Source organism: Puntigrus tetrazona, chromosome 7 (assembly GCF_018831695.1).
Source record: "Puntigrus tetrazona isolate hp1 chromosome 7, ASM1883169v1, whole genome shotgun sequence".
In the NCBI taxonomy this organism is placed as follows: domain Eukaryota; kingdom Metazoa; phylum Chordata; class Actinopteri; order Cypriniformes; family Cyprinidae; genus Puntigrus; species Puntigrus tetrazona.
Window position 1 is genome coordinate 41,490,333 of NC_056705.1, and position 22,308 is coordinate 41,512,640.

Consider the following 22,308-nt stretch of genomic DNA (forward strand, 5'->3'; position numbering starts at 1 on the left):
ATGATTCTGTTCTTAGATCAGACATGAGGTGATTCTGTTCAGAAATTCTGTTCTGAGTTCAGAAATGAGATGAATCTGTTCTGATATCAGACCTTAGATGGCATTTCCTGATATCTGACCAGACATTTTTCTGTTCTGAGATCAGACCTGACCTGTTTCTATTGAGATCAAACCTGAGACCTGTGATTCTGTTCTGAGAGTTTAAAACCACGTTGATTTTGACCTAAGATGATTTTGTTCTGAGATCAGACCTGAGGTGATATGAGGTCAGACCTGAGATAAGACCCAAAAACATATGAGATCAGATCTGAGATGATTCTGTTCTTAGATCAGACATGAAATTATTATATTCTGAAATCAGAGTGGATGTGATATGAGATCAGATCTAAGATGATTCTATGCTGAGATCAGACCTTTGTGATTATTTTCTAATGTAAACCTTCCTAAATAGATTCTGATATCAGACCTGATGTTCTACTTTTCTGAGATCAGGCCTGAGGTTCTCATGTTCTGTTCTGAGGTAAGACCCAGACTGATTTTGTTCTAATATTGTATTGAACTGATTCTATTGAGATCAGACCCAAGGTGATATTAAACCAGACCTGAGTTGATTCTGATCAGACCCAACACAACTTCCTGCAGCAGTTGAACCCTTGATGCTGGTGTTGCTAGCACTATGCTAGCACAGTTAGAGCTACAGCAATCAGATAGCTCTGCAGCGATTTAATATCTGAGGTGGTTTCTCTTGGTATCAGCCCTGAGGCGTTTCTGACAGCATGTCTCCAGCTGGTGGATTGTGTGAGTTATCATCAGATTATTGAAGGAAAAATTTGATTTCAATCTAAAAACTCTGAAACGTCTGTTTCTCCAGACTGACGGAGACACTGGTCATAAATGACTACCTTGATGTGAGATGTTTCACAGGATTTGATTAGACACTTAAAAGAGAACCGAATCTGTCTATCTCAACCTGCTTATTGTGAAAATATCCTGCAGTTCAGTTTTCACAACAAAGAGAGAGAGAGAGAGAGAGAGAGAGAGAGAGAGAGAGAGGGGAGAGGTTTGGTCTCCAGGGTCTAGGCCTCTTCCTTTTGTCTCTATTTTTAGAAGCTGTAGAAACTTGTGGAAATGTGAACTGAAGCTGTTTTCTGTAACCTGCTCTCTGCACAGCTCATGCTCTCAGCTCTCAAATTCATTACTCCTCTTTTTCATTTAATGTCTCTGGTAATTAATAAACCCAGTCAGACCGATCTGAGGAAACACTGGCCTCACAAGGATATAAACATTTAATTACATAATCACAAATGCTAAGGAGGTCCGCATGGTGATAAGCTGCTGAAATATCATTCGTTCTTAAGGTGACCATTTCTGAAATTACACCGGGGATATTTCTAGGCCAGCAGTCAATAATGTATGCAACCAAAATTTCGCACTTCATACATTTGAGAAGGGAGACAGTTTATGCAACAAGGTTCTGCTGAAAGAATAAGTTAAACGGCGACAGCTGACACATTCAGTACTGAACAATGTTTCTCTAAATGTATTAATAAAACAGATGATTTAAGAAAAGCAACAAACAGGAAATATAATGACTTTACACAGACTTTATTGAGATATATCATAAAAAAATAAAAACACACACACATATATATATATATATATATATATATATATATATATATATATATATATATATATATATATATATTTTTTATTCAATATTTTTTAATTGCACAGTAGGGAGACTTTAGATGGATTTGGATGGCTCGCTATTTTTCTTTTGACATACAAAAGGAAAAGTTGTCATTAGCTTGACATGTTTTGATCTGTTTATTATTTATTAAGTGCCAATCAAGAAGGCGATGTTACATAATTTCTTACATTTTTGTGACGCAACCCAATAATGAAACAGAGATTAGTATCACAGTGAGAAGAAGGTGTGTGTTGATCCACACTTTAGTGTGCTCTACATACCCTCTGAGTTTTACATTCGAGTGCTAATGTGCTCTAGATTGCATTACTGCTCCAATTTTAGCTCTGCTAACATGCCTCGGAAAAACAATAGATAGCATTACTAATGCTGACATATGAGGAAATATTAGACTGTTGATCTGTAGACATGCGTACTGCAGCGCTGGAGTTTCATTACATTACACTCACTTTATGATGCTTTAGACTCCTCTGAGAGAAGAACAGCGCCACCTGTGTCTGCTGGAGGACACTGAGCTCTAGTGCAATTGATTTGATAGATAGATGATGGATGGATGGACGGATGGATGGATGGACAGATAGATAGATAGATAGACAGATAGATAGATAGATAGATAGATAGATAGATAGATAGATAGATGGATGGATGGATGGATGGATGGATGGATGGATGGATGGATGGATGATAGATAGATAGATAGATAGATAGATAGATAGATAGATAGATAGATAGATAGATGGATGAATGCATAGATGGATGGACGGACGGACGGACAGATTGATAGATAGATAGATAAATGGATGGATGGATGGATGGATGGATGGATGGATGGATAGATAGATAGATAGATAGATAGATAGATAGATAGATAGATAGATAGATAGATAGATAGATAGATAGATAGATAGATAGACAGACTGATCGATAGATGGATAGATAGATAGATTGATAGATGGATGGATGGATGGATGGATGGATGGATGGATGGATGGATGGACAGACGGACGGATGGACAGATAGATAGATAGATAGATAGATAGATAGATAGATAGATAGATAGATAGATAGATAGATAGACGATAGATAGATAGATAGATAGATGGATGGACGGATTGACAGACTGATAGATAGATAGATAGATAGATAGATAGATAGATAGATAGATAGATAGATAGATAGATAGATAGATAGATAAATGGATGGATGGCAGGATTTTATATTAAATCCTCAGTAAATGCATTATATCTTTCTCTAATTGCCATCCTTTCAAAAAGCCTTCAATAATATAATCCTATTTCGCTATGAATGCGAGACTGCTGATTTTTTTTTTTCAGATTTTCTATTGAACGTCATTTATTGAGTGTGACTTTAATGATCCAAAGCTCTGGGCAGCTTTTAAAAGATCTGAAGAGAAATGCCGTCTCTCCCTGTTTGCTGCCGGTAATTGGAAACTCAGCGGTGAAGTTTGTGAGAGAGAGAGAGAGAGAGAGAGAAAGTGCTGTTATATGACTTAACTGTGCGTTACAGACTGTTATGTAGATTCATACGTGAGATAGAATTAAAGGATTTCATGGAGCGGCTGTGAACAATGAAAATAATTATTCCGAAGATCTGTTTTCACGGACATCTCTACATTTTCTCTTTTGACTCTTTTGGCGTCTCGTCTGTAGTGTCTGGACGTCATTAGTTTGAATGACTGGGAGAAAGCAATGTTCTTGCTAGAGACCGGACATCAGTGTCCTGAAGGGTTCACCTCACAGAAATGATCATTCTGTCATTATTTCTCTCAGTCTCATTTCAAACAAGTATGGCTTCTTTCTTCCATTAAACACAAAAAGGATTCATTAAAATATTGCATTGTTTTCTTCTTCACGTAATCATGCTGAACGAGAACCGGAGCTTCATGAAAGCGCCCGCATAACTAAAGCCTTCTTTGACCTTGATGGAAACTAAAATTTCTTCTGTTTCTCCCACAAACGGCTGTTTGACGTGAAAAACACATGAAAAGACGGAGCGCTTTTAAGATACTTTTATGTTGCTTTTGAGTTTCTTTGAAGTTTGAAAGCTCCGCTACAAGAAAGAAAGTCATAGAGGTTTGAAGGCGAGTAAATGATGACCGGCTGGTTTTGACCGAACTGTCCCTTCAATTAAAGAGCTGTTTCTCGATTCGGTCAGTGATCCGAGGAAGGAGGTCATTGGTGTGCAGCGACGCTTTTTGACAGAGCTCGTCTACCCTCAGACTCTATCTGTTGAATAAGACGGAAAACAGCGGCGGACCAAATCAGAAAGTAGATGCAGAAAGAAGCTGACTGATTCGGTTCTCAGTTTAGTTCACATGTTGTGTGTCATTTCCAGCCTCCTGAAGAGACATTTAAATCGAGTCCTGCAGCGATCGGTCATTATTCATGCTGCTGCGGAGAAGTGCAGAGGGTACGAACCGTGATAACACTGCTGTAAATCTGCTGAGCGGGATATCACACACACACACACACACACACACACACACACACACGGAGCGCTTCCTAGTGGATATCAAGACCTGCTAATATCAAGAGCGTAGTTCCTGGTAAATGAGATTGTATCCGAGTGTGAGTGTGTGCTGCAGAGAGCTCTGTAAATGGAGCAGGTATCGCCAGAGAAACCACGGCAGAGACCTGCTTTATTAACACATCCGCTCGTGTTCGTAGAAGTTCTGCTGAACTGGCTGCATGCATCTGGTCCCCGATGAAGAAAGAAAACATTTGTTTGTGCGACCCGTGATGCACTTTGATTATTCATAATTCACCGCAAAGAACGCCATTTATTATACAGGCTCTCACTTTTAAAAATTGAATGCATCCTTGATGGATTACCATCAAAAAATATTTTTGAAGGCTGGTGTACATTATTCTGTGATGATGGATCGCCAGACCCTGATCCTCAAGAAGCTTAAAGGGATGTTAAAATCTTCTTCACAGGGAATACGTGCCGTTGGGGGTCAGTGAGTCGCACCCTGGTTCAGATCGGCTCTCTGCAGCAGGAAGTGCTAATTAGAAACCATTTCTGTCAAACGCACAAAAACAAAAGCTTGACATTCTCTGCATTATAAATGTGTAGGGTGATTTTCCGCAATAAATAACCAGGACGGCTGTGACCAAAGTGCCCCGGCGACAGGAGAAGCCGGGCTGTAATTAAAAGAGCGTTTAAGGCAAGAGCTCACGGCGGCGACGCCAAAGAATCAAGAGCGTCGAGCTGATTTAATCAGCGTGTCGAGAACAGGTTATTTAGTCGCTCCTGAGAGCGTGAATTATGATTGTATTAGCATAATCTGCTGTGTAAATGAGAACGAGTCAGTCATTAAGAGTTTGTTTCTTACTGATCAGACACGGTAATTCCTCGCGCGCCGATCTTAATGAGAAACTCACGCTCAGACAGGTGCTCAAAGACACAGATCGGCCTGGGATCAATTTAACGCTTTAACAGCGACCCGAGTGAAGGGGTGGAGCCGAGGGGGAAGTGGGAGGAGCTCTGTGATTAAATACAGGAAGTGTGTGAGACACGGGAAGTGTGCGGCTGTTAAATGTGTGTTGGTGAGCAAGCGGGTGGAGAAACGTGCTTTAGTTAGTGGGAGATTGTGTAAGCGCGGAAATGATTGAGAAAGGGGCAGAGATGTGGTGTTTGAATATTAAGAAGTGTAGAATTACTGGCTGTAGCTCTATTTTTCTAAGAAACATAACGTTTCCTAAGTAGTATTTGGATTTAGAAGAGTCAAACTCGTGCCCCTTTCATGAGCGGTGGACGACTGGGCCGTTCAGAATAATTGAGTTGTTTTGTGAACAACATGACCTCGGTCCTCTAAAGGTCATTCCCAGAAGAGACCGATCTCTACAGGAAGTACTTACAGACCACAAAAGATGCAAAAGGGCCTAAAGTGGATGAATCTGAGTGACCGGGATGATAGGATACGGCTCCCCATGTATACAGATCAAAGGAGAGCGTTCATGTATTGTGTAGATACATCACTTCCTGTGAACCTTTTATCAACAAGTCAACTTATACTATCACTAATATCTATATACGTTCTCATGTTGGTGAAACTCTTAGAACAACAATCTCTGAACGTCCTCAAGATGATATTTTTACTCGATATATGTTATTATGATATAAAAATAAATACTCATTCTTTGAACGTCTGCATGATATTCATACTTGAATGTTTTCATATTTTTAGTTACCTCTGAATATTGTTGTAGCTCTAGTTACGTTAGAAAACTGGTCAATTTATTGCTCTTAAAATATTTAAATATAATATTCAAAATAAATGTTTTAGCAACCTTACAATAGAGCCAACAAAACGTGACATTTTAACATTTTGTAGAAGCATTTAAATAAAAATGTTCCTATGTGTGTTTATAACCTACACTGTAAAAAAGTGCTACACCCACAAAGTAGGTTTTAAATACTTTAAATAGTTTTAATCTAGTTTATTTTATTTGTTTTATACTAAAACGTATTAATATATTTCTCTTACTTAAAATATATCAGTTTTTATATAACAATATATTTTAAGTAAAGCTATTGCAATTTATTTGGGTAGTTATTTGTATATGGTTGTTGTGTACAAGAAATGTTATAAAAGTGAGTTGACATACACAATTTATTAGAGCAGTTGTCGTGTGACAGGTTTGTTCATCAAACGTAAATATTTTAAAAAATTTTTAGTAGTTGGCATTATCCATTTTTCACTGGCGGGGACTTGCCCAGGCAGATGCAGCATCTTCGACACTTCAACTGTTTGAACGCTGCAGCGGATCTTTTCAGGGACTGATTAACACGTAAGTTGAGCAAATTTAACCGGAGTGATTGATGTAGAATCACGCGAAATCGCTTACTCTACTAGGAGCTGAGGTTAGGTTTGCAAATTGCACTGTATAGCCAGCTATCCTGCATACGACAAGCCGACAACGGCCGCTCTGATAATGAAAATATTGGACATTAAACGCTAAGGTAAAAGTTAACCTAAGTTAACATTAGTACTAGGCTAGTTTAAGTTAACGCTTAACTAACGGTTAAAAATGATATTATTGGTAAAAATTAAAGCCAAAGTAGCCTTAAAACACATAGTAGCCATGACTACAGAACTTATTTCATTTCATATTAACAATGCGGTCTCCGGTGGGCTTTGCAGCTGCGTTATCAGCAGCAGAGATGCTAGTGAATTTGATAGCAGTGGCTCACCTGTTACTAGCAGCACCTGCTAACATGGCCACTGTTACAACATTTAGGATGGACTTGTTTAAAAACGCAAATACTTAGGTATTAATTAGTTGCACAAATGCCCTCCGTTATATTTTTAGATTGCACAGATTATTTCGAATCATATGTGATCGAAACGGTCACAGTTTAGAGCCTTCAGGCAATAGTTTTGCGGGCAAATCAGAGATCATGTTATTATACTTTTGCATTACTAAAGTAGATGCACAGAACTGACTGTAGAGATGTATGTTTAGACTTCTCTGTCTGATTTTAGAGATTTGATCCACGTTTTTTTTATTCTGCAAAGAATTATTCTGCAAAACTATGTCTAACCTATTACTTAAATCAATTACATTTACAACTGATTTTTAACTTTATTCTAACATGTATTTTCCTGGTCTTTAGATACCCAAGCACTTTTGTTACCTGAGGGGTCTTCAAGCTTCATATTCAGGTAAGAAAAAATTAAGAAAAGATACAATTGCAGCTATAACTATTCCCAGGTAAGTAAAACATAGGTAAAATTGCAAAGTATCTAATATTCACCACCTTTAGCAACAAAAGTAAAATTTTGACTTTGTGTCTTTTCTGTCTTTTACCTGTCTGCTCTCATTGCCTGTTCATCTGACCTAACTCTTGATTATTTTTTTGTTTGTTTGTTTCCACCAATAGAGTCATGATGAAAGCGAGGTGCAGGCTGAGCTTGGCAGTTGCCCACTGAAAATTTACATGTGCCATCATCCCGACACAATTGGAATTATCATAGAAGGAAAGCCCGTGGTCAGAGGTGTGCCAAACCTGTCGAAAGCATGCTGCCTCTTGTTTGGACTTACATATGCCCTCGACCTCAAGTATCCCCAAAGTTGGTGTACACATTCGAGATATATCAGAGGCTGTTTGTGGATTGGACCCCATGCGTCCTAAGCCATCATCCAAGTATACCAATCTCCTCATTAAGTTATCTTAGATGTTTTCTCAATGACATCTGACATTGTTTGCCATCATTTTACAAGTCTCTGAATTTTACAAGTATTTTGATTTAAAATACAAAAAATCTTGAGATTTTCTTTTTCGTTTGTTTTTGACAATACAATGTGATGTTATGGCTCACAGTTACATTTATCTAAACATTGCAGATTGGGCAGTTTGGCTATTTCACTTAACTGTTCAGAACAGGTTGAAATTACACTTACACAATGTTTGTTTTATATTATTGTGTACATGTGCAGCCACATTAATGGCCTGTTTTGTAGTCACTGTTAAATGTGACACTGGTTGACACTGAATAAATGTTGTCTTCAGTCTATCCTATCTTTTTCTTCTTCAATTGATTTTGTAATTGTTATTGACAGTCTGTTTATATAAAGTTAATCACTGTAGGGTTTAGAATATAAACATTTAAATTTCTTTCTGAGGGTATAGTCAGGACTCAATTAAAATGTTTATTCAAATATGATTAGATTAATTTTACTAAAAACATAAAGTTCATAAAACCTAATTAAAATGAGTACAGGTTGCTTGTAGCAACCCATAAATAAGTTACCTGTACCAAGAAAAGTAGGTTTATCTAAGTAATACTAGTACTATTAGTTACCTCAACTTGATTTTGTTGCATTTGTATTAAGTAATGTTACTGTGTTTATTATACTTAAAAAAGACTGCAAGTTGACTCAACTTAAAACATCCAATGCAGCCACTTGCCTCACTTTTTTATAAGTTAGATCTAGGTGTTACTTTTTACAGTGTATTTTTGTGACCCGGGCTTCTGTTCCACGATGTTCTTCTGCTCTTGATTGTATGAGTAACATGACGTGACTCTATAAATGATATCAATGATGGAGGAGAAACTAGAACGACACTCTTTAAAGGAAAGCTTGCCAGCGTGGAAGCTGGGAGTGAGAACGATTTGAGATGATGGATGTTTTCTGAAGGCTGGATGACTTTAATTTGATGTGTATGAGTGTGTGTGCCGCTGCTGTCTGTGCTTTAACAGCTCGTACATTGTCTCTCTAAACAAGACGACGGTCTGCTGGGGAAATGTTAATTGCACAGTGAATGATGAATGGATGTGAATTAGCGAGAGCTTCACGCTGCGTCACGTTGAGCAGTTTGTTTCAGGATCTGGAAGAAAGTCAGCTCACGAAACCCTATGCTGTGTGTGTGTGTGTGTGTGTGTGTGTGTGTACAGTAGATAGATAGATCCATCATTCTCTGTCGGTTTATGGTGATCGGAAACAGAAAGAAGCTACAAAACTGATCACCGAACTTCAGAAGAAGTCTGTCTGGGGCTCTAAACTCTAAAAGTGACGTTTCTCTCGGTTTGGGATTTGAAACAGACGCCACAATGACTTCGCGCATGCTCCCTACGTTAGGCAGCGCACTCAGGTTTTGGACCAAAGCGCAGCGGTGCATTTATTATCCTGGAGATGATGATGTTGATTTAAAAAGCATTTACTGAGCAAACAGTGTCATTTTTGAGGAACTCGGTCTCTCTCCGGCTCATTAGCTGCGTTTCACCGCAGCTCTTTGGCGAGTCGAAGCGCCCGTCCGGGCCCAGAGCGGGAATCGATCCGTGCGTCGCTTTGTGAGGCGCTTTGCTAATGATCTCTGCCTGCCGTCCTGGCACTGGTAAAACATGTTTTACTGCTGGAATGTTAACAAATAATGACGCCACCAACTACAATGAGGTCAGAGATGGCGGGCGTCGTCCATGGTAACAGCGAGAGATGACAGATTGACACATCATCTGTCAGAAACAGATCTGCTGCGTGCAGGAAAAGACTGAAAAGCAGCTCGAACGAGCATCGATCAGAGCCAATGTTTAATTCAGCTCCAGAACTGATCTCCAGCGCTAACATTGATTTGTTTTTACAGGTGATTGAGTACAGTTGTTAAATATGGAGCCCCTGCTGGACACGTGTGTGTGTTCCTTCTAGTTTACTCTGATGGCAAGAACACTTAGACGTGAATGATATGTTCGTGATCACATCACGCATTTCTCCAAACGAGTTTCAAACTGTTTTGAAGAAGGTGCCAAAAGACATGCAAGTATCAAATACAACTAGAAAAACATTCATTACTTTAGTTTTGTAGTATTTCTTCAGCATATTTTTGTATAGCTTGAATACGAGTAAATTCGCAAAACAAAACAAATAATTTTGAGTGGGGAAAATATATCAATATAATAATAATAATAGTAATAGTTGGCCACCTTTTTCTGGTCGCAGTCAGACTCTCTTTAGTTCAGGGTCCAGATACGGAGCGGTCCGTGTTCGTTAATGAGTTTCCCGGATGAACTGCTTCGATCTCGAGCGTTTGGCAGCCGTGTGTTCGGGCCGCCGCCCGCTGGTTCACGCGCGTGTGTGTGTGTGTGTGTGTGTGTGCGTGGGAGATCATTAAACCAACATGAGAGTCGTGTCGTCCACCTTCCTCCGAGAGCCAGCGAGCGAGTTGAGTGTTGAGTTCTGATCAAGTTTTGGCTCGCTAACACGCCGGGCCCTGGCGAGAACGCAGAGGGTTTAAAATTAGAACATTCTCTCACGATCTCGCTCCAAACGTGTGATGAACATTCATTTACAGCCTTTCACTGTTTTTATTCGCCAAGATCCTGCATCTTCTCACGTCTGCGTGTGTGTGTGCTTCTCACGTCTTACTCCCCTGATGCCACGGCAAAAAAAAAGACGATGAAAAGAAAGTTGAGCAGAGAAGAGTTTATAAAACCTGTGAGTTTGTGTGAACGATGATGAAGATAATGAAGATGATGATGTATTTGTGTAAAGGTCTGGACTTTCCGCAGCCAGCCGAGTGAATGTTGAACCCATGACATCATGAGTGTGTTTTATTCACGTTCACACGAAAGACCTCGCGTGTCGTCGATGAATCCACCACCAGCTGAAGAGGCCGACCGAGGAACCCTGAAGAATCAGCTTTTTGTCCCGTTACACTGAAAGAAGTTTCTTCTGCTCATCAAGGCTGCGTTGATCTGTTCATCAATACAGTATCTGCCAGCAGCAAGAACTGAGTTTCTGCACCGCTTCTTGTGGTCGGGACTCGAACCCACGACCTGAAGGTTTAGATCACATTCATCCAGCTGCTGAGGAGAACAGCACACAGAAGACACTTTTAATACATTTCACTTGGTTTAATATGTTCTCATTCAGAAACCCAGCCTTGTAACATTTACAAGCACTTTTGTAAGTGATGCTCATGCTAAAACGTACAATTTAAACTTATTTCAACATTTAAAACTCACAAATCGCTACGTATTTTTAGTTAAAAAGTGTCAAATATTTTATTTAATAAGATATTTGTATGAGTGCATTTTATCATTTGGCCAATAAGTGATTTTGACGTTTCAGACCCCTTAACCCCAAACCTAAACCCACCCATTTTATATCGAAAGTAAAAATATAAAATGCAACTGGCTGAAATATGCAAGAAAATAACCATTTTTGTAAGCACCTAGCATTTAAAAAAATATATCTCTGTACAGTATTAGAAAAACATGGCATACAGAGAAATGCAATTACAATCATTTATTTATTGGGAAAGTTCCAAAAGCAGTACCAGAAGTAACCTGGTAATCTTTTAATCTTTTCTGGAAGAAATGTTTTTTTATTATTTTAAAGGGTTTAAAATTAAGTCTTGTTTAACATTATTAAGTTTTTGTAAAACATGACCTGTTTTTGTGAACTTAGAACAGAATAAAATGTTATTATTTCTTGTTAAGTAAACTGTTTACTAATGCAGTTGCAAATAAGGTATATATATATATATATTAAATTAATGCTGCAATTTCAATATACATAAGGGAACATTTTTAAGTGTAGTCTATATGTCAGTTTTGTACGACTAAATGCTGAAAATACATACGTATTTATACGTTTAGATGCTAAAAGTCAGTTTTGCACATTTTAGTGGCTGTGAAAATGTAAGTACATGTCGCACATGCACGTAAAATGCATATGAATTATGAGATCCTGTTGTGAAAACACTAAGCGCTATATTTGAGCACGTTCTTCTGCGTGAGGACCTACAGTAAATACCGTAGCACACGTTGAACCCTCGAACTCATTACAGTTCAATTGATTTGTAGTTCAATATCCCTTACATGCGCCGATACGGTAATGCAGTTTTGCAGAGGATGCTGAATCAATTCATTCATTCATTATGCATTTATTTCTGTAAAGTATTTTCCACTGTATGTTTACTGTATATTCAGTTGTTCGGTCTTTGAACTTTTCTCTTGTAGTGTTACTGTAAGATCTCTGCACAGTAGTGTAATGAATGTGAATGTGAGTTTATTGCTGATTTTTACTGTACCTGCACCCCTCTATTCATACTGTAACAGAGATTGTGTAGAAAAAGGGTTATTCCCCTATAGGCGTGATCTCAGTAGTGTTCTCTGGGCACTGGAGTGTATTTGGTGGGTTGGTGCATCATCTGAGGACAAAGTCTTATATATAAGATGATGCTTTTGACTAGAATATTTGCTTTTGACCTGAGAGTTTGGGGTTTGTGTGTAAGTTGGTGTATAGTTTGGAGATTGTGTTTTTAGTTGACAGTAGCTGTGTGTTAGCTACTGAGAAAAAACATGGTTAATGTGATATCTGAAGAGCCACATTAAAAACACGGCGACGGTTAGAGCAAGCTGCTAATTAGCACAAGATAACACAGATGCAGCAACATTTGGAGAAGTGTTCATCATAAATGATAGAAAATATAAAAAACCTGTCATTTCTGTGTGGCTGGGACCAAAGACAATCTTTTTGAAAGAATTAGAGATATTTAGGAGGATTAGCATAAAAACTGTTTTTCATTTACTCCACAATGACGGAAAATGATGAAAATTCCATTCTGTGATAATTGACATTAGCCACAAAATGTTTATTCTTATAAAAATCCTGGTAACACTTTACATTAAGGTTCCCTTTATAAAGGGTTTATAAATGTGTTCATAAATGACCAATAACTCATTTACAAATGCATTATAAATCATTGATAATCTGTTATAAATGCATGGATAAAGGGGATTTTAGTGCGATACCTTTCAAATGTTAAGCCGTTTTGAACTCACGTCTTATAAATGCCTAATAAACATATTTATTAAGACTTATTTCGTTCAAAAGCAGATTCACGATAGAGCTAAAATGTACTATTAGAGCAAGACTGGATTTATGTTTTTCTCCTGACTTTACCCACGATTCTCGGCAGGTCCACATAAATGATTAGAAATTGATGTATTTTGTTAATTAAGATGAAATCATCTTGTTGGGGTCGTGAAGGCACGGTGCTGTGAAGTTGTGCTTCGTTCTTCAGAGTATTACTGACATACAGCCTCTGCACCACTTTTGGTCTGACATTAAGTTTAACATTAAGCAACAACTTTTGAACAAAAGCCAATATGAAAGTTCTGCTCGACCCGAAGATCATCCGAGCCTGGAAAGCTGTACTCAAAACAGATAATAATCAGACTGTAGACTCTAGATTGTAATGGTATTTGTTAGAGTAACATCAGATGTTTCTTTATAATTGCGTTTTAGGTGTGAAACCTCAACTTTGGGTCATTCAGCAGAAGAAGAGCCCGGCGTGGTGTTCTTCTACAGCAGTGACCCAGAACTGTTTCAGCTCCAGAGATGATCTCTCTCTGTCTGCTTGTCTCTCTCTCATCTAACATCTGTCAGGCAGTTTGATACAGTTTGATTTCAGCTCTCTTGTTCAATTAAACCAATTAGACATCTGCGAGGACAGCTGCTCACGAAATATTAGTCTGTTTATTATAAACAAAACGATACGCTGGAAACTGTGTGCTGTCACCGATCACTGAACTCATCCTTGTTTTCTGTCTAGCTGCGTGTGATGGAGGGTTTTCAGAGCTGCGCGGTCTCTCCTGTGGCACAGTGTGTCTGTGTTTGTGTCCAGAAGTGAAGGTTTCTGCAGCGATGGAGCAGAATGATCTTGTGATTGACACGTCTAGTGTGTGATTAGTGGCAAACCGACTCCACGGAACATAAGAAAGCTCTTAAGGAGTGTTTGTGCTCAGCTCCGCGCCGTCTCAGTCCTCCTGGCCTTAGATAAGATCATAGATCACAGAAACCTGACTCAGCTGACGCTAACAAACCAAAAATATGACTAAAAACGTAACTGTTCTATGAAAACAAGTCATGCCGGTCTGCTCGCTCTTTCTCCTTCAGGAGCTTCCTGGAACGGCACGCTTCTCCATGGATTTACTGGATAGTGCAGGAACTTTCAGAGGGAAGGTAGTTCACCCAAGGATGAAAAAGTGCTGAAAAACATCCTCATCTTCAGGCCGTCCGAGATCAGGAGGAGCGTGTTTCTTCATCAGATCTGGAGAAATGTGTCTTGGTAATGGAAGTGAATGGGTGCCGTCGGAATGAGAGTCTGATAAAAACATCACGATCATCCGCGAGTCCATCAGTGAGCGTCTGGAGAAGACGGAAGAATAAACTGCGTCCAGCATCAAGACTTTTCTTCAAACCATCGCTTTCCTGGTGAAGTAGAAAGTGTCTGATGACGAAACAAACCGGTTATTTATCTTCATTCATTTGTACCTCAGTTTCCTAAAATTATTTAATGAATTTTATTTTCGTTTTAATCCAATTTTTTTTTACTTAACTTTAGTCGAATCAACAAAACAGTGTCACTTAGCGATAGTAACCGAGTCCGGCGCTGAAAGGACTGTCAGAACAGAGCAACCGTATCCGGATCAGATGCCATCTGCTGCCTCTCCAGCTCGCAAAATTAGACTAAAGAGAAATCTGAGGCGAAGATCTCCCTCGAGTAAAAACTAATTATGATCTTAACAGGCGTCTTCTTACCTAAACGACTTAAAATAACTTTACACAAAACACATAAGCGGCCAATTAGCAGGACAGGTAGCTGAGAGACAGAGACCCAGAGGAACGTCTGCTGCTCGAAGGAGGCCGTCTCTTTCGTCTCACCATCGTTTCTGTCCCACATGTTTATCCTCGAATCCCGAGGACAAGTCGACCGCTGACCTGCAGTCAGGCGGAAAACGCTGAGGAGATGTCGTAGTGCCGATGGCCCCAGCGTATGTTGTGTTTTCATGGGTCCCTGTAACAGGAAGCAGAAGAAGGTCCGTAACGCCTGGAGATTAGCTGCAGTCAGATCCCCTGAAGGATGCCATGCCAAGGCTTTCTGATCAGATGAATGAGAAAGAGCTGAAACATTAAAGCGATGGGCTAGCGTTAGCACGCTCACCTGGGCGCACGCCGCGGACCGAGAGAGATTAGCTGGGGTCTAAAGAGAGATTAAAGAGAAAATAAAGTAACTCACTCGTTCTTTCGATCAAACCGGCTCCTTTGAGAGATATTGATCCTCACAAAACTCTCACAGCTGAACCGTTTACCCACAAACTCCTGAAGGCGCTCTTCACCGGCGAGCGAGAGCGGACGAAAGAGAGCTTTTAAAAGTGTAAATGAGTTCAGGACAGTGCAGAACGAGATTATTAGCGCTGCAAAGCTCTGGTTTGTAATGTTTTCCTCTCAGCGCTAATCAGAGGACGGACATACAGAACATACACTCAACGGAGCAAAACTGCAGCGATCGAGACAAATCTGCTGGAAACAACAAAGGAAGCTGTGAGTGTCTGAGGAACAAAGCCATGCGAGGCAGAGATCAGCAGAACAACGGATAATAAACACGGAAACTTCACTTAGTTCACAATCAATAATGATTCTCTCCTGAGGATCTCAACCTCAGAGGCTCATCCATCTATCCGTCTATCTATCTGTCCATCTATCCATCTATCTATCTATCTGTCTGTCTGTCTATCTATCTTTCGTTAATCCTCCTCTCATCTGAATTGCAGATAGTGTATGAGTCGTTGGGTTTGAAAGTCTCAAACCAGTCAGCTTTTCCTTGTTAACTAATTGGGGAGCTGTTGAGAAGATCTGACGGATAAACAGACGGAGACGAGGAGAAAGAAAAAAAGACATGAAAAGAAAAGAGAACAAGCAGCAGAGCAAGAAATAAAACAGACCGAGAGCGTGTGTGTGTGTGTGTGTGTGTGTGTGTGTGTGTGCAGGACAAATGAAGGTGAATGTTTATGAAGCGAGTTTATTCAGATTTATCTCTAAAGAACAAGCGAATCCTTGAGGCGCGGCCGTTGTCCTGATGGCTTGTGTTTTCAGTGTTTTCGAGGTCATTGATATGATTTCTTCTCTAGCGCCGTTGTCTTTGTCTCTACCTCTCAGCTCACCTGCTGGTGAATGCACAGCGGGAACCACTGTTTTACCGAAGGCCCGATTCACTCGATTCAATCAGTCGTAGCGCAGGGTTTGTACGGATGAAGCTGTCTGATGTTTTGTGCGCCGTACACAGCTATTCCAGCCATTTTATTTTCCTACTTGGCCTGAAATAAAACCCTTTTGTGATATTTGACATGTAACGGAGTTTTCCTCGTTTTGGAGCTTCTGATGGTGAGATCAAGGCGGCGTGTTCCTGCTCTCCTCCGCGGACTAATTTAAGTCTTTTGTTTCTGGAGTCATTCCTCTCCGCAGAACCTTTTGAACTGTAAAAAAATGAGTATGCGAATTTCCATAAAAAAGGTTTATCAGATCTTCAGAAATCTGCTCTGACCAAACTCGGATCAAAGTTTATTCATTTGAACTTGATATTTGCACAACGACGAGTTCAAATGTCAGTGAATGTTCATAAGAGCTAAAGTGAGTTATTGTTTAGCAAGGCTTTGGCAGCTTGAGGGCTTTTCATCTTCATATTTTTAATCATCTTTGAAATGGCGACAGCATCAGACTGACTTGTATTATAGAGCGACCGCAAAACTCTTCCGATGCTTGTGTCGCAGTTTGACATCACTTCCAGGAGACAGATATATAGCGTTTGTTTGAATGTATTTTTCAGGAGAGACTTTTTGGAGGTTTTTAAACCAGAACTTCTGTGAACATCAAAGTTCGGCCAAAGCGAATGGACAAAAACACAAGCGAACTGCTGCGGTGAAGCGCTCTCTCGTCCGGAGTGGTCATCTCGTGCTGACCAGCTGCTGCTAGCACTTACAGCGGCGCTCGTGAGCTTCAGAGCCAAAACACAGCCATTTCAGGGCTGGAAGAAGTGGATTTCAGTAGAAAACAAATGCAAATGAGCAGGTTTCGTATTGTTAACTAAACCTAAAAACATAAAGTAAATTGTATATGTGTAAATAAATATAGATTGATACTTCTTACAGCGAGACGCGCATAGAAGCGGATTTAAGTTGGTTAGGTGGCCTTTAACAGGAGGTTTTATTATTAAAATTAGGCTCTTGTCCTTAAATGTGAGAATTTGTGGAAAGAATTTAACGACCTACAAATAACGGTGCTATATAGCACCAAACGCTTCTTTATCAGAACGTGTCACATTGCTATGTAGAAGCGCTTGAGGCGTGTCTTATAGCACTATATCACAGTGGTTCTTTGGCTTGTTATTATAGGGGAACCTCTTTTGGTACTATATAGCACATATTCTTCAAAATAAGAAGCAATAGCACGTGTTTCCATGTGTGTAACATAGAACCATTAGTTCTCTGTTCATCTTTTACTTGAGATGAATGATAACTAATCAGTTTTACCAAATTGCTTCTTCAAAGCATCAGATTCCTGCTTAATGAAAAACAAAATACATCCCACTTTCAAAGCATTTAAATGTATTTATTTCAGCGTATAACATGAGTGCTTACAAACCAGGAATAAATATCGTGTAAACATCGCAGTTTAGGAGTGAATTGGTGTTTTATGCACATACAGAATAAAACAACAAACTTAAAATATACCACCAGGAGTGGAGCTGAGAAGCACTGCTTCGGGAAACTGGATTCTAATCATTAAACACACACACGGGAGTGTGTCCTCAAAGCTCTGAACCCAGCGGGAGCACAGGCGGACGGCTCTGAGAAGGGCCCTGAAGGGGACGGGATCGAGCATTAACCCTATTCTCATTTATTTTCAATGCAAACCTTTCATTCAACTGCTCAAATACGTTTGGCCATGAACTCAAAAATAAACAACTTACTTTTCAGCTTGATAGCATAGTTTGTGTAGAGCAGGGATGCCCGATCATGCTCCTGGTGATCAAAGTTCAGCTCCAACTCTAATCAAACACACCCGAAGCAACGAAAGAAGGTCTTTGGGATCGCTTGAAAATGAAAGGTTTGATTGGAGTCAAGCAGGTTTGGGCATCCCTGCTGTAGAGCAATGAACAAAAAACTGTTTGCATTAAAATCATCTGAAAGACAAAATATGCAATAAGTGCGTCTCTGTTCAGGCCTCACCTCAACTTCAAAAAGTAGACCTGGATCCTCCTTCCTTAGAGCAGAATAATCTCAGTAGTTTATCATGGCATGGTGGATGCATTTTTGTCAGTGTGTGTGAGACGGATGGATGCAGGGACGGAGACAGGTCTGATCTCAGGCAGAGAGGTGGGGTGGAAAAACTAAGCAGTAATCATTTAATGACCTGCTTTCCAGTCCGCCATCTTCAGTCATCAACCGAGAACCGTGTGAGAATTTGTTGGTCCACATCAACCCTTGTTTCACAGATCCTAAATGAGCTTACGAGGAAGATAAAGGAGGAAAGACGTGTTAATATAGCTCATAAAATGAAATAAGGAGGCAATTAACACACTACTGTACTAAGCCTTTTGGCCAGTATGAAACACAAGAACTCATAAGAAGTCTCCTCTGTGCTATATTTAGACGCAGCATTTCTCCTACAGCATTATTTCAGAGCCCATCCTTTCTTTGAGGAGCTCCACGTTTGAACTAAACTTCCTCCTTCCTTCTTTACACGAGATCTTCCTGAGCATCGACCTACTGGGGAAGCTAAATTGTTAAAAATGAGGGCTGTCAATAAAATGTAAAAAATAAAATAAAACACACTTTTAGTTGAGGACGGCCCTGTAGAAAGAGCGCAGACTTCTAGTTATTATTAGGCAAATATTAATACGTGTGTGCCTGTGTCCTAAAATGTTACCAGGAGCTCTTTTCATCCAACTTGACAATGTGCTGATGATTTTATACATTTTCTTTAGATTTTTACTGATTCCATAATTAAGCATCTGTAACAATATTAGAGGAATTATTTACTCAGAAATCTAATTCCAAACCCACACAACACAAAAAAAAACACAAAAAGTCGACAAAATCACTTTTTTTAAGTAAAATTAACTCGATATAGAAAGTGTCACGTCTTTTGGACTCTGTTGTTGTTTTTGTCTTGTGCTCTCTGTGTCCTACCTTCCCTTCGTGTTAATTGTTAATTATTGTCTTCACCTGTTTCCTGTTAATTTAGTCAATTTCCTTGAGTATTTAGTCCTGTGGGTTTCGAGTTCACGCTTGTCCTTACGTGGTTTATGTTCTGCCTGCCTGTTTGTATATATTATTTAGCCGTTTAAGAGAATTAAATCTGTTTATTTAAGTTTATTTCACTTGTCGAAGTGCTCGTTTAAGCTAAACCACACCCGTGTTTTCCAAGAAGCAACATCTTGGTCTTCTTAGTTTCACCATTCAAAGAAAATTGTGTCTACCGTATGAGAAAAGTTTAAGATAGGACAAAGATATTGTTAATGATATAATAATACATACAGTATGTAAATGTCTGTTGAAAACGTACTTTCAGTGTTCTCTCTTAAAACCTGTTTAAACCCAAACAGCATATAAATGCATATGTGCAAATTGGCTTGTGAACCCAAAGCTGAGCAGCTTCCTTTTTAACAAGAAGAACATTGTAAGCAAATTTGTTCATTTTTAATATGTATTTTATAACATATTAAAAATGAGATAAAACTTGCTTACAATGTTCTTCTTGTTAAAAAGGAAGCTCCTCGTCAGCTTCGCACCGCAAGCCAAAAATATACATATATAATCTGACAATTAGTAAATTAAGTTGATTTTCTGCCACTAGTAAATGAAGTTTAATGTTCTGAAGGTGAAAGCAAGTATGGAAACCCATACACAGAACTTAATGGCCGTCTTAATGTCTTCTTTATACAGCAGCGGTGCTATATACCACCTTTACCACCCCGAAGAACCACCGGAGAACCACTGGAGAACCATTCAGGTGCTCTGCCGGTTCTTCATACAATAACGATGCTATATAGCACCTCAACCCTCAAAGAACGGCTGAAGAACCTTTTTTTAAAGCGATAGAAACTCTTCAGAGAGTGAAGTATGGAAATGGTTTCCTCAGATCTCGTTCCTGCGCTGATTAGTGAAGTTTAACCGAGAGAAAATTGTGAATGAAAGAAAGCATCCTGCGTTTTTGAAGATCTTTCACAAGCGTTTAACACTCATTTCTTTGTCCACACGAGCGTAAGTGATTTCAGAAAGTTTTCATCATTTCAATCTGTATTCATGCAGGGATCTGTCTGTCTGTCGTCGTGCTGCAGAGCTGTGTCTGTGTGCGACAGACGGGAGTCAGATCTCCTCTATTTTTAGGCATGCTTAAATTCCATGCTTATTATTTCACGCATAAAGCCGTGATTTGAATTTCATTACAAACAAACACACGTACAGTAACGCACCTGAACACACTCGTGCTTTATTTACATGACTTCAACATCTTCAAACCTTCGGCGTTATGACTGCAGCTCGCCTGATGTAACACACACACACACACACACACACACACACACACACACACACACTGTCTGAGTGTGTTTAGTTATTGAGTTCTGGAAGTTAATGGTGTGCTTGAGTGAAATTCTGCTGGAAACAGGAAAAGCTCTGGAGACGCTGAATATATTACACTCTCAAAATAGAGCCTTAATAAGAACATAAACAACATTCACACACACACACACACACACACACACGCAGTGAGCTGCTGAAGGCCAGTCGAGACACAGCCCAGCTTCTTTCAGGGTTTACAGTGTGTGTGTGAGACAGGTGTCGTTCACTACGGCTCAGGTTTGATGTTTCTCCCAGAACACTGTCATGAGCCTCAGAGACATTTGTCTTTTAAATCACCGTCTTATCCGTCTGTCTGTAATGTGTTCAGTGTGTGTGTGTGTGTGTGTGTGTGTTTGAGCTACGCTCGTTGTGTTGGTTTATCTGATGATGTAATCTTGCAGTTCATATCAGTAACAGAGAGAAAGACGATCCGCTCAGTTTAGTGCTTGAAAACTACAACTCCCATAATGCTCTTGGGGTCGCAGCGCTCTGTGTGTGTGTGTGTGTGTGTGTGTGTGTATCTGGGTCAGGCTCTGTGTGTTATTACCGGTTGAACAGCGCACACTAGCGGCTCTTCTGTGAATCTCTTCGTTCTCTGGTTTCATCTGCTCTTTCACACGCCCCGCTCTTTAATTCATCTTTTTCCTCTTTTTATGTAGACCATTATTTCCATTTTTGGCCATATTTCCTCCAGCTGTCTCTCTCTCTCTCTGTCTGTCGTTCTCTGGTAGATTTATGAATATTACTCCTTTCTCCTCCCCTGCTGTCTGCCCCACTTAAACACAGTGAGAGATCACCAAATTAATTCACTTACAATGAGCTTTGTGTGTGTGTGTGTGTGTGTGTGTGTGTGTGTGTGTGTGTGTGTGTATGGGCAGAGTAGAGGCTCTACTACATTTGCATGACCTAAAATGCCCTTCTACCATTTTTATCCCATTCATCCGTGAATAAATAAAGATAGACAGAACACAGAACAATAGAACGACTTCTAGAGAAACACAGCCAGACGGATGGACGGATAGATAGATAGATAGATAGATAGATAGATAGATAGATAGATGGATAGATAGATAGATAGATAGATAGATAGATAGATAGATAGATAGATAGATAGATATAGATGGATAGATAGATAGATGATAGATAGATGGATAGATGGATAGATAGCTGATAGGTAGAACAGAAAGACAGGCAGATAATGCCGGCAGACAGATGAACACTGACGGTGTAAAATCTCAGCAGTGATTGAAGCTTTAGCGTATCAGCAGTCGTTGGCGTCACATCGAGTCCCGTGAGATCGTCCCACACGCTCGCTGTCACCTGCTCTCAATTTCATCTCAAATAAACACCCGACAGACTCCAAACACACTCACACTAAATATAGACACAGGGAGCCAAACACACACACACACGGCTGCTGCTGAAAACTCTGGAAATGTAGTTAAATTACAGCGACACAGAGCACCGTGTAAATGTATAACACGTCTCCTGTGAATAATGACTTAATACAGAACACGTTAATTAACCGAGAGCTTTTCAACAGTCAGGAACCATCACGGCGGGGACCAGACAGCCGTAGGACACTCAGACAGCTGTTTCTAAAGACAGACAGACAGGAAGACAGAGTTTGAAATGAGTCCGTGATGGAAACCGTTTCCTG

At 39.7% G+C, this 22,308-nt stretch overlaps 1 protein-coding gene and 1 long non-coding RNA gene across 2 annotated transcripts in view; one reads left to right on the forward strand and one right to left on the reverse strand.

Moving 5' to 3' along the window:
* LOC122348901 (receptor-type tyrosine-protein phosphatase S) overlaps window positions 1-22,308 on the forward strand; it is an 819,186-nt gene that overhangs the window by 610,429 nt on the left and 186,449 nt on the right.
* Window positions 604-6,211, reverse strand: LOC122348908. Its single transcript, XR_006251386.1, has 3 exons — window positions 6,108-6,211; window positions 2,178-2,181; window positions 604-613 (listed from the first exon to the last, which is right to left on the reverse strand). It is a non-coding gene; the product is annotated as an uncharacterized LOC122348908 (long non-coding RNA).